The following is a 14,641-nucleotide window of genomic DNA, read 5'->3' as shown; positions in this document are numbered from 1 at the left end:
TAAAATAAAATAAAATAAAATAAAATAAAATAAAATAAAATAAAATAGCCATGTAGAAAATACTTCATTTCCAAAAAGTTTTCATCCCAGCTTTGGAGTTTTCCTAGATGCCTTAGATTCCCCCTTCTCCACAACAGCCTAATCAAGCAGTATGCTGAAAAACAAGGAAATCAGACAAGGTAATAATCCAAAGATACCAAATGCACAACATATATTGGGATGAAACAGCATTTTCCAGTGACAATGCTGCAAAGTCTCTGAACAGCTGTACTGAAAAATCAGGAACCATAGTTCCTGTTAAACAGTATACCAGTGCCTCTCCTCATACAAGAATTTGCTTAATGGGTATCACACCAGAAAAACAAGGAGGTCATTAGAAGGATTCTCAGTAGACAAAAAGGAAGGCTTGTGAACTTACCCCAAAATGCCAATCAACTATGTAGGAAGATAAATCTGACAAGGATGTTCTGAGTAGAATAATGCCCAAATGACATTACACTGTGGTTTTATCTGGTCATTGCACAGTACAATACATAAGCAGAGCAGTTCAGTGGCATAAAAGAATGTATATACAACTGACACTGTTTATGCTGTTAAAGATTAAAAAGCATGATGGTAGGCTGTCCTGCTCCAGACCACCACCTTTACCAGGGTGACTTTAAGGAGCAGAATGGGACCTTGATGGTGACTCGTCTTCAGGACTATCAAGACTGTGGCCAATGTTGCTGACCACTATTGGTTCACTGTTTCCTGTGCTCCTTCTATCAACAGGTAACATTTGTCTCCTGTATTCTGCATGCACTGTACATGTTTTGGAACTGGCACCTTGTTGATATTTTCAATTTGTATAGCATTTAAAGTGGGGACCAGGTCCACCACCGGACTCCTAACTGCTACTGCATTACAAATAGCATCAGCACCACCCCAGAAAAAATACTGATCTCTACCACATGCACTATAATCGTCAACTTTAATCCTATGGAATGGAGGGAAGGGAAAGCTTTTCCAAGTGAAGAAAGACACATTCATGTCTAGGCTAGAGTTTATAGCTATCAAGGAGCTAATCACACAACTGACACAAATCCTAGTCTAGACAAAGCTTTGTGCATTGAAAGGGGGAAAAAATACAGGGTAATAGCATGGGCAATAGCAAAGGAAGACAGCCTTGCACCCTTCTACAATGTAGGCTGAGAGCCTTTCAGCTAAGGCTAGAGAAAATTTTAATCACCCAAAGTTCACACTGTCTTAGATTGTCTTAGAAATTTACTATGCCTTATAAGCATGCAGTCTAAATTACTGGATCAAAGCCTGTCAGATACTGACCTGCTGAAAACATACCAGATATATATAAAGGATTTCTTGCCTATTTGGGTCCCAACTGATGCCATTGTTTCTTTTAGCTACTGAATAACAGTGAGAACATGATGGCCCTCAGCCATTTTCTCTAGAAGTCCTTCACAACCTCATGTACCAGGTCAACCAGTCCCTTCATTCTTCCTCTATCCAACCATTTTAACAAATCTGCACATCTTATGATGCCTCATGTGGAAAATAACAAAAAACGTGTCCACACCAGGTGGGAACAGGGTGGGAGCAGGGAGAGGAGGAGATTAAGAGCTAGGGAAGAACAACCATGCTGATAAGGCACTGCATGCCCTGCGCAATTACTGCCGAGAAGACAAAGACTCTGAAATCTTCAGCCAGCATTAAACAAGAGTCCTGAAAAAATACTTCTAACTGGCAGAGAGAATAGCAATAGGAGGCTGACCTGGTATTATGGTGAAGGGGAACAAGTAGATGAGCATCTTCAAAAAAGCAAATACTTTCCAGTGGGAAGATGTGTACTGAAGTCTTTCATTGCTGATACATGATGATCACCATGGGAAGAAGCAAGTTACATTATTCTAACTGTGCAAATACAATTCAATCTATTTGTCTCCGGGATAATTTTTTAATGCACCTTTAAGCACGGGGACTCAAACTGACAGAATGACACCAGGATTTGCATTCAGCAGGGAAGCACCTACTGGGTAGCTGCTATCTGTACTGAGGGTCACTTGAAGTAAAAACAAACAAACCACAAATCTCACTAATAGGAAGGCTGTCACTTCTGGATTCAACCACAGAAGTGAAATATAATAGGGAAAAAGAAATATTGACTTTATTCCCAGACACAAAAAGTAAATCATCTGTAGAGAGAATGACATTCTCCTCCTCCCCTTCATCCCAAACCAAATATCAGATCAATGGAAATGACTATACAGCAACTTTCACATCTTGTGATAATCCAACTTAAAAAAGGAAGGAGAGAACAAGAAAACTGAACAGCTGTATACACATTTGAGATTATACATATCCATTAAACATATGATAAAATTTATGTACAAAATATAAATATGTAGTCTCAGCAGTACCAGGAATCTCAATTCTGCCTTAAATTTCCACAGGCTATCTGGAGAAAGTGATTGTTTTCTTTATTTTCCTATACTGTGGTTATTTTGTGAAGTTAAATATATGCATAAGGTTTCAGGACTCAAATATGTTCAGTTCCCTGTTCTGTGATTAAAAGTATTTCTCATGCATCTCAGGCTGTACTCCTAAAAAATATGAAGACTCGTCAGCAATGTCCAATGGTTTTCATTTGGTTAGTTGGTTGTTTTTAAAGGATAAAAATAAATGAGAGATCACAACAACAAGTGCTGTGAAAGTAAGAGTATAAGGAAATAAGTCTTGTCTCACAAATGCAGTTTTTTGTCCCATCTGCCTGACAGTAAAACTGTCAAGAGGTCCAAAGCCAGAAACTTTTAAAAGAGAAACTCAGCTTGTGACAAAAGAGCAATAAGGAGCTCCTCTCCCCCTGACACCAGCAGGACAAAGAACACAAGCGCTATCTCCCAGGTTCACACTCAGCCCAGCTCTGAGGCATCCTGGGCTGCAGCTGATGTTACTATGTCCTCTATGATCCCTGGAAAAGCTTCTCCTCCTTCTCCTCCACTGAATGCCTAGCTCCCTGTTCTCCTCAGTCATTTCCCAGGCTCTACAAGCTTGTTCCCTAGGTCTCTCATCCTGTAATAGCATCCATCACAAATATCACTTTTATTTGTTTTTGTATTGTCTAATCCCAAGATTGAAACCATGGTCTGTAAAGCCTAGCTAGAATCCAACCATTGAGTTTTGCAAGTGTCAGCTCCTCTTTAGTTACCAAAATGAATGACCTCATACAGAAGCGAGGCTTTTTTTTAAAATATGCATTTCTAATCTAGGTACTCAAATGGGACTTTTCTAAAAGCTTTGCTACCAAGTGGCAGCTGAGAACTTGAGGGGGAAAAATATATATATATATATTTTCATGTTTGTTACCTCTCCAGTCAGAAAAGAATAGCTGTATACTCAACTCTTATAGCCTTCTGAAAAATATATTCCAGTCCTCCAGAGCTCTGGTATCTGGCAAATTTTCAGTACCGCATACTTGCTGATTATCCTGATGTGCTCCAGGATAATGTTGAAGTATAAACCCAGCTCTTTGCACAATGCGTTCACGTATTCTTTTCAAAAGGCTTCTCTCCTCCACCCAAAAATTAAAGAAGTGATTCAAGCCCCTCTGTGGCACCACCAAGTTTGTGTTGGTGCAAACAAACACAAAAGCAGTGCAAAGCAGGGAGAACAGAGATTTACAGAGAAACTTGAGATGTGCAAGAGGAGAACAAAAATTGTAGCAAACGAAAGAACTCAGTGAACATGTGTACAACAACAAGGTAACACATCAAATGGATCAGAAATCAGATAGACATTTATCACAGTGTTTCTTCTTACAGGCTGAGGGATACGTGCTTATGCCCTGAAATGCAATCTCATTATGCTAACAGTTTGGGATTAACACAGAGTATCTCAAAAGATAGCTGGTAGCCGCCACCTGTTAGGAGGGCTGGCACGTTCTTCTCTGGCATCCATGTGTTTTTACTACAGAAGAGAACCACTCATCACATCCTTGAAATTAAGTCAAGAGCAGTCCTGGAAGAGCGATGGGGGCAGTGGCCACTTATACAGGGTAAAGGTGTGCCATTCTGCAGGGTAAACACTTATAGGTGTTCTCTTTAGTTCAGGGTTGAACCATGTTAATTCCAATGTTACTGCTCATACCACGCTCTATTTATTAGCAACCAGTTTCCATTCCTATCTACGTAGCAGCCTTTGTCACATTTGACAGCACAAATGTAATTTTAAAGGAAATCAAGCACGTCAGCTTGATATTTTCTATGACTTACTTCAGAATAAAGATAGTGATCAATATCTTCATTTTAGTCATTTAAATTAAGCATTTAATATCAAGATATTAGAGACTTGAGTACAGGTAATTGGATGCTTGACTCACAGTTGAGCATTTATAAAATAACTTTATTGTTAATGAGAGTAAGGTCCTAGGATTTAAGGACACTCATAACACTGAGAACTACAGCTTAAGTCAATATTAGACTCTGAGACTGAACAAAATCCACCCTTTCTTGCTTTATATATAACTGACTGGTTAGCAATTTAAGCCAAACGTTTTCTCAAGTTTCCATGATGAGTCATAACAAACACTGGTTAGCTTCATGGCAACAAGTTTGTACACAAGTAATGGAAGGTGTTGTTTTTTTTTAAAAAAAAAAAAAAAAAAAAAAAAAAAAAAACACTGCAAAGCTGCAGTATTTATATTACGTCTCTATCTACATTTAATATCTTAATATTAACTAGAAATAGCGGAGATCCACAGACTTTATAGGACTTCAGAGAGCATACATGGACAAGCAGAACTTAGGCTTGCTTCACATATAGTTCTGTTCAGGTTCAGATATGTAATAAGTTATTAACAATTTTTAGGAAGAGTGGTAAAAATCTAATTTTAATATAAATTCAGCAGGCAAGGATCAATACAAAGCATATATATAAGCAAGACTGTAGTATTCTATTAGGAAGGTGATTAATTGCTTGGTGTTTCTTGAAGTTTTGAGGTCATTGGTAGACCAGAGTCGTGCAAATTTTGAGACACACCTCACAATTTACTTCAGCCTACTGGCATTTAAAGACTGGTTGTTAAAAATGCTACTACTCTTTCCAAGAGGCTCTAGGAAATCTATTGCATCTATTTTTTCTCCTTGCCATACGTTATCCAGGTTTGTGTCAATCTTATTTCAATCCCCTGCCCTATAGGTTTCCTTGAGAGATTACCCCTCCTTCCTCCAAGAAGAGTCTTCAGAGATTTTATTAAGCAACTGTAATATTTTGGGGAAAAAAAAAAAAAAAATACTTAGTCCAGTCCTGAGAGAGAATGCCTTCAGGTATCTCAGAAGATTTCTCAAGAGCAAATAGCTTTCCCTTAGTTTAACTATGCTGATTACTAGCATTTTTTTCCTTTTCAGTTTGGAACCTAAATCTATTGCCTCCTAAAGAGACTCCTCCAGTCAGATGTTCCCTATACAGTTTGGCTTTACACCACTCAACTTGGAACACCAAAAAAATTTTACAACTTCCTTGGAAATGCTCTTTGCTTACTATAAGAGCCAGACTTGCTCACAGGGATTTGGAGATGAACTCATCCACCCCTTCACATCTCCGTGCCATGAGATTCACTCTAAAGTGAACTTTGACAGTTTCAAAGCCCGAAAGCCAACATGAGGCTGCTTGATCAACTACAAAACTGAAGTTGCTCACACAGTGGAAACAGAAGGATATTATTTGTTATCTCAAAAGTGGAAAAGAAAGCTACAGATCCAACACATCTTTTAGGTGGTAATATGTGATATTTTATTGTTATGTATGGTACAATTATTATTTTAAATTTAGAAGTGTACTAAGATAACATCCTATCCTAAATCAAAACCAAAGTATTTTAATAACCTTTCAGTGTAGAAAAGAAGAAAAAATAATATGATGCTTATTTCCCACCTCTTTAACTTCTCAGATGGAAATTTATCTCAGGCACTATTACATAAACAAGAATTAAATGTTAAAGACACTAACTCCACCCCCTTGAGAAGTATGGAGGATATTCAGCAATGCTGTTGTGGTTTAACCCGGCTGGCAGTAAACACCACACAGCCGTTCACTCACCCTCCCCCCTCCTGCTCTGGGATGGGGGAGAGAAACGGGAAAGTGAAGCCTGTGAGTTGAGATAAAGACAGTTTATTAAGATAGAAAATAATAATAATAATAATAATATGTACAAACAAGTGATGCACAATGCAATTGCTCACCACCCGCTGACCGATGCCCAGCCCAACCCCAAGCAGCCGGCCCCCCAGCCCGGCTAGCCACCCCTATATATTGTTTAGCATGACGTCAGATGGTATGGAATACCCCTTTGGCCAGTTTGGGTCAGCTGTCCTGGGTCTGTCCCCTCCCAGCTCTTGCTGCACCCCCAGCCTGCCCGCTGGCAGGACAGAGCGAGAAGCTGAAAAGTCCTTGGCATAGTATAAGCATTGCTCTGCAGCAATTAAAACATCAGCATGTTATCAGCACTCTTCTCATCCTAATCCAAAACATAGCACCCTACCAGCTACTAGGAGGAAAAATAACTGTCCTAACTGAAACCAGGACAAATGCGCATACCAAACCCTACATTTCTAAGGAGGCTTTGAATCCTTTTTTTCATGATTTGATAGGCACATAGGGGATGCTTATCAATCATGCTGTATCTTGATCTTTGTTTTCATACACCAGTTTCATCTGTGAAAAATAATATTGTGGCCCTGGCTATGAGAAACTACAGTTTGAGTAAAAGGTGAGTGGCTAACAAAGTTAAATTCATTTTTGGGCTGATCACACAATTAAAAAATAAAATAAAATAAAATAAAATAATCTAGGGCTTTTCACCCAACTCATTTGGAACAGGAATATGCTTTTTCCTTCAAAAGCTATGTCAACATAATTAAAATAATAGCTATCCCTTATTCCAAAAACATGACACAAGCTAAAACAGGAGGAAATACAATGATGTGGCTTTAGAACACCTTATTCTTTGAAAACCTAGTCTTCTTGTGGAAACAAGCCTTCCTGAGAAAGCCACAGGGCATATGCTAGCCCAGATTTCTTCAGGACAGTTTAATTACTCATCATTTAATTAACAATGATTTGAGGAGCCATCAGAGAAATGTGTGTCCATCACTTCAAGGTAGTGTGATTCAGAGGAAGAAACATGGAAGAATAGTTGTGAGATACAAAAAAAAAATGCTTCTTTACTTTACCCATTTTGTCTTTTCTTTGATGACATTCTCTAGCCCCTAATGGTATCATATGGAAAGAGGAAAACATTCAACAACCTGTTCACATTGATAAATCTTGCTGTGCTTCTGGACTTATTGTAAACACAGCCCCATTTGACCCCTTTTCACTGAAAGAAGATGAGGCTATCAGCTCAAATTTGACTTGGCCTACCTCTTCTAGACTGAATCACAACAACCAGAGATTTCCCATTTTTAATTTTGCATCTCTTTTTCATTTTCTAAAGAGCAGGCCCCAGTATATGATGGAGTCTTACATAAAAAGACAATCTGTGTCCTAGTATCACATTGGCAATTAAAGTCCTATTAGGAGTTTTCCTACAATTAATAATAATAGGCCTCCTGTGACACTGGCTGAGATGACGTATACAATGTTATAAAGCAATAGTTGCTATCTGAAGACCTTGAATGTTGTTCCAAGTCTGCAGGAAGGATTTTGTGAAATAAACAAAGAGATGCTGATGGAAAGGGGAAGTGATTTTTACCAGGCTTTTCAAGCTATGAAGCAATCTGCAGAGCAATCAGGAGGAAATGACTGCAGACCTCATGTCAACACTAAGATTCTGTAACCAGAAATATTTGGGAAATCCTATTATTCTTTTGATTATCTCACAGAAACTATTAAAGGCATTGACATCACCAAAATGGAAAAAATAAATAAAGGGGTTTTGTGTGTGTGTGTGTTATTTTTCCTTAAATACAGTTCAGTAAAACTTTTTCTGACACCTCTTGTGACTTTTTCATGCCTGACAGATTTGAGGGAGCAATACCGACTACTTCTGCAACTTCTCTCCTCTTCAGCACTCTCTCCTCCTCTTATCCTTGATTTTCAAGACAAAGAGTTAGAAGAAATTGAAGGGAGAAAATGAAAAGAACCAACAAAAAACACAAAGTAATTGGGAATGGTGTTGGAAGGGATGAGGATTAAGATAGAAGAGAAATCAACAGAAAACATGAATCTCAATCCTATAAACAGCATTTCTTGATCTGTGATCAGATCAAATGCATCAGCATTTTTTTATACTCCAAGGTTTGAGTAGTTGCCTTAATTACCTGCTATTTAAGCTGTTTTTAAGCTTAAATTCAAATCCACGTGTCTGCCAAATAAAGTTGAAGAGGTAGGTACTAGAAAACAAAGTCAGCATATCTAGTCCCTCATTAATTAAACCTATGCTGGAATAGCTCTTAGGTCATCTCCCTTAGATGAGTGCTATTTCAGAATTAATATAGAGGATTTAACTTCACCAGCAATGGCTGTGCCGTTAACCAGAAATGAAACCTTCTCCCTTTCAAATACAGTGCTTAAATATGAAGTTACTCTGCAATAGCCAGTCTCAAATAGCCAATTGCAAATTAAGTTATGAAAATTGTCAGTGAAAACAGAGCTTATGGAGTATCTTGTTTGTTAGGAACAACACCATTTCCTAATCCTAAACCTCTGTCACTAAAAATGAAAGGCACCATTTGCTGTTTTTTTATCTTCATGTCTCTTGTTTGCTTATTTGTTTGTTTGTTTTGGCTATCTTTTTTTGTTCTTGGCACTTGTATAAAGAAGGCTTACTTTCTTTTGAAGTAGATAGTGGGAATAATCTCCTGGAACAATTCAACATACCTGAAAAATAAGGGAAAATAACCCCACTTTCTCCTTCGTAAAATATTACCTTTCCTGCTTTCTTAAATTGAATGAAAGTTAATAATAATAATAATAATGATAATGCACAGTCATGTAACTCTAATGTTACTAATCAAGTGTGAAAAATATACTTATACAGTAAAGAGTACTTAGAAATATGTTTAATTGAAATAGTACCAGTGTAGTCAGATTGCTTTGCTTCAGAAATTTAAATTGTAAAACTAATAATGTAACCATGAATCTCAGATTTAAAATAACATCATGACAATTTCCCAGTCAGCCAGATCTAGCAGCACCAAGAAGAAAACTACGAGTGTCTCCCTAACCTGTGCTATCTGGCTCTTCATGAGTTGGATTATGTGACAGAGGGACACTAGGACTACATGGGGAATTTGAGGAATTTGGGGAAAACACCTGGAAATCCACTTCTGGCTGTGCCAGCACAGCACAGCACATGCAGTCCTGGCAGCCCTCCCATGCAGCACATGCAGGCAAAACCAAGGAGAATTTGTGCAACAGTGCAAGACGTCAACACCTTGTATATTGCAATGGATGCAATGGAAGAAAAGTGAGAAAATGTGAGAAAATAGAAGGAAAGGGAGAAAGCAAGAAGCAGAGGGAGAATGAGCAAATCCCAAAAGAGTACAAAGACCAACAGGCGCAACAAGAACATTAGGGGTGCTACATGACAGAATGCTAACCAAACACTCTCTTCTTAGTGTTGCCACTGCCTCTGAAACCACATCCACTGAACTTTTTCCCCCTGGCTTGGTCAAACAAATAGCAGCAGCCAACACACACAGCTCAATCCAAGCAGCCACAGCTGAATGAGATGCATAGGGCTAGACCTATATCTGGAGAGAGTTGCCTCCCAGTTAATGCTGACTACCATAATAAATCTGTGAAAGATTAGGGAGATACTTGTGGGAATGGAGCAGAGACCAGAAATATTTTCAGAATTGGGACATTACCTAGTCATCACTTTATTTTAAAGTGGGGAAAAAAGCCTCCAGAAAGCCTGATACAGGCACTTGTTATCTCTTGTTATCTCTTGGTAAAGCACTACTTTGAGTAGCCATGCTGTCTGGGTCACATGGGACTGTGTAATCCATTTTCTAATCTGTTCTGCTAATAGTCTGTGCCTGAGATATACAACAGTGCACCTGATGCACACAGCAGTGCACATTTTAATGGAAATACTATTAACATATACAGGTAGTTCCTTGTCCTTCAAGTAGCATAAAAGTGCTAGAGACTAGCCCTGGGGGAGCAGTACTTGGAAGAAGTACTGGATGTTTTAAGAGAGGCATGTTTATGACTTATTTCTTCCACTGGACATACAGATGAAAAACAGGGAGAGATTAGAATGAAGTGCCAAGTAAAAATGAAAGAGAGCGCACATCCCCAGCTTATGTCAGCCACTCACATCAGGGGAAGCATTTCTATTCAGAGCAGCAAGTTAATTTAAGCTAACCCATTCCTTAAAATTCCAGTCAAGGAATAAGATTTACAGTTAGTCACCTCTGGTGAACATTGACACCTACCCATTAGAATGATGAGAAAACACAGTGACCTCTGTTTTCTTGGCTGTTGAGACACAGATCTTGTGTCATTTCTCTGTTTCCTGATGCTACCTGTGTCTTTCTCTCATGCATTTGCAAAGCCAGGACCTTTCTCCCACTCCTTCCACAAAAATACTACATGATCCCATGGTGGCCTGATTTTTTAATCTGACATCTGGAAGGGTTTGTCATGTGTCACCACACATGCTCCAGTGCTGCATTACAGCAAGGGAGATGTGGCATATGGTGGGTTCTCGTGTTCAAGAATCCCCCTACCTGCATGCACCTCTATGACATCCTCAGCCTGCGGCCCCACTTACTTGTGTCCTCTGATCTCAAAATAACCTCACCTACACCAAGAGGTCTGACAGACACAGGCATCAAAACAGCAGTAGTTAGATGAATCACGTTACAGCTGCATACTTGTTGCAGTCATGGTTTCCAAAAAGGGATATTGCAACTCTTTATGGTCACACTACAAAAAGCATCCTGTTTTTTAAACATTTGGTCCCTGATCCTTCAAACACAAGCCTGCTCACATACTCAAAATGAGGTATGAATATTACTATCTGCAGTAGGAGGCTTTTAATAAACTGTAATTTCACTTGAAAAACTGTAGGGTATATATTCAATGGTGTCAAATGTTTCAATGAAAAAATAAGGGGTTATTTTTGTATTCTTTTAAGTTTTAATTTAAAAAGCATATGTGATTTATTTTCCCTTAGTAAAACTATGACACTTTCCATATCGATCCTTCCTGACATGATGCACTTTCATCATTGGTAGTAGCAAGAATCTGATTTATTTGAAACAGAAGTTTAGACTTTAATTAAAAGTTTAATTTTAAACAACTAAGAGCAAAATCTTTCTGCTTTTTGTCCCATGGATTTTATCTCAGAACTTGAAAATTATAACTGATTATGAAACAATTTTAAAAGAATTCCTAAGTTTTCATAGAAATTTTCCAGTCACACTCCTGACATTATCACTAATATATTATACACAAAGGTCTGAAGCCAAATAGGATGTCCCTAAATCTCTTCTAATCTTCTTCAAATTTTGTTTTTAAAAAGTGAGTTAAAAATGTGAAAAACAAAGAGGTCTGATTTCAGATCTTTACTTCCACCTACAATTCTAGTAGTGGAGGAAGACCCGATTTCTAATGAAATCCCATGGGGCTTTGTGAATTCAAAGCCTTTCCCCTATGGAACAAGGCAGACAAATTTCCAGGATGGACAGATTTCCTAACAGCATGAGGTCATCCACAATTTAACTGTTATGGATACCAAACACTAAACATTTCTCCTCTAGCAATGGAAAAACTAATGCCATTGCCCTATTCTTATCAGAATGACTGATCCTATGAGTCATCTTTGCAATGACATGAAAATCTTGACTCTCCAGCTCTAGGACCAGTCTCTCCCTCATAGCCCCAGTGTAAAAGCCAGCAGGAGCCACTGACACATCATGACTCTCTCTCATTTATCACACCATTCCAAATTATTGCTGTATTTAAAATAAATGAAATAAGGATCTTTACAATCTGCTTGAAAATATTAGGCCAGAAGAACTAAGATATTAACCTGAAGTTTTGTGGATGAACTCAGGGATGGATTTTGAAAGGTAGGAGGAAATAGGAGGCCAGAGGGCCTACACTGTGTCACCTGGGTCATCATCAACTCTCAAATTGTGTGACAGCAGAGAAGCTGGCTGGTTGTACAGCCCCCTTCCTCACCTGATGGCTGCATCAAGCCCAGTACATAGTATACCTGAGCATCCACTTACAAAGAAAAAAAAAAAATCATTGAAGTCAAAAGCAAGCAAAATAACTTGTGTGTGTGTGTTTGTGACTGGCTTGTACAGTACTGTTTTTCTACAAGGAAGAAAATTGTTATTGTTTTCCTACTGTAATCTGTGCTTCTCAGGAAAATCTGTTACTCCCTACACTTCACTAGGGAAAGCTTTGTATTTCATGTCTCTGTGTTTTGAACTGTTTATCCCTGGATGCTTAAGGGAACTGAAAGAAAAAATTTAAAAGACCTGAAATAATTTATACAAAGAAGAGAGAAGGACAGTAGTCCTTCCATATGTATGTAGAGATATGGGTAAAATGCATCAAGGAGGCTGTAAATATCATAATTTCTGCAGTACTTACCAGTGGTTCCCACCACCCCTTAATAGAGCTGGGAAAGGAACCCTTTCTCCCCCTTACCTTGCTATGTTAATCAATGGATAAAGGTCCTTTGGATAGTGTGGTCTGAAGGGGGAAAAACATTTCTCCATGACAAGAAAACGTTTCTTCCATACTGGCATGAACAGGATGTTTCAAAATAAAATGGGAGAAAATAATTCAGGTCTGTATATGAAAACTAAATCAGGATCCTGCCAAGATTATTAGAAAGGTAATTTTAAGAGGCTTCTGGTAAACCCAAGATTTAGCAATAGTCTGAGTTTGTTCATTTCTGTTGCAGTAGGAGAAAAATAACACTTTAATCATCAAGTATGATTTTAAGTGCAGATAATAAATACTTGGTGCAAAATATTTTGGCCTACTACCCCATGTAAATACAAGGTTTTAAAATAGTAATCATTCTCATGTAACTCTACAATACTCATGAATTTCCAGTAGTGTTTTCTATTCTTCAGGAATTCTATTGACTACTGTCTCATTCCAATAGTCAGAGAAGCTCAGATTATGTTCAAAGAGACACGTCTACCAGATCATCCGACTCTCAAAGACTGAAAGATGAATACTGTCTCCTTACCCTTCATATGGAAAGAAAGAAAGCCACATGAACACGAACTTTAACTATTTTCACTCCATATTCTTGAGAATACTAAAAATGCTTAATTCAGTTTCACATGTTGATAAATAAATTCCCTGGATGAATGGGGAGAGTTTAGCTTTAAATCAGTATAAACTCACAGGAGGCTTTGATCTATCAGGTCCATTTCTGCCTTTGATAAAAAGGCTACCACCCATGAATTTTAAAGGATGCACACAGTGTAAGCCTGTAAATCTTAGTACTATTATGGTTTTTCTTAATCCAATTTCTTTATTATTATTATTATTATTATTATTATTTTTAATAATATCATGTTTGTTTGCTTGTTTTAAATCAATTTTTATCCTTAACTTTAGAAAGGTAAGGGAAGTCACATTACTGACATTGACATAGATTCTTATGGCAAGGTTAAAAATAAATAAAACCATCAAGAAAATCAGTCAGAGCTCAAGAAAGTGACAATACTTTCACTCAGTCCTCTGCTCAGCTGACAGTTACCCCAAGAGTTTTAGTCATGTGCCCACATTTATTACTTCCAGCCTTGCTGGACCTGTATTGCTGTGGCTAGCCTCCATCCCTCTGGTTCCCTTTGCCGACTAAAATAACAGACCAAAACACTTTGGGCAGAGTTTGCGTGGAGCTAAGCACCATTCGCCCTGCTCCCAGGAGTCCAGCCCGTGAGCTGCTACTGGCCCATTGCATCAGAGGCCCCAAATCAAGAGCAGCAGAATGGTCCCTTTCTGCTCCTACAAGCAGTGCAGCACTGATAGATGCCTCTTGGTCTGGCTCTGCTTGTGCTCTCATGATCATCTTTGAATTTTTCCTAGCTCTGTACTTTTCTGCCTTGCTTCCTAGTGGAAACATATCAATATTTTGCAACCTGCTCTGGGAAGCAGCTGCCCAATTCAATGTCTCCTCTAGTGCATCAGCTCTGGAATGTACTCTATCCTATCATTTATTTTGGCAACAACTCCAACATGCTTTTATTTGCATTTCAGTAACTCTTTTCTGTGCTTTCTGTTCTGCCTGGGTTTTCTTTTGACTCTCAGTAACTGCTGAATTTCTAATCACGTCCTATTTAAGGTATGAAGCCTCAGTTTTCATTCCTAAAAGATTCAGACGCTGTGCTGAACATCCTTTTAAAACCGATAGGAACATCCTCACTGAGATGCAAGTTACAAGCTTTGTCTAACAACCGGGGTGAACTGAGGGTAGGCACGCAACCAGGCACCAGGCTCAGCTGCAGATTAGCAACACCCCACCTGGTTTTTCCAAACCGTGCTCTTCCAGCTCTGCACAGCCGCCACGAAAGCGATTCAGCTTTGCCGTGAGCTCACACCGCCACCCACCTAAACCAGGCTGAGGCACCGAGGGCAAACCAAACCCACATCGGAGCCGGCA

This window comes from Oxyura jamaicensis, chromosome 1, assembly GCF_011077185.1.
Source record: "Oxyura jamaicensis isolate SHBP4307 breed ruddy duck chromosome 1, BPBGC_Ojam_1.0, whole genome shotgun sequence".
Classification (NCBI taxonomy): Eukaryota; Metazoa; Chordata; class Aves; order Anseriformes; family Anatidae; genus Oxyura; species Oxyura jamaicensis.
This window is presented reverse-complemented; position numbering follows the sequence as displayed.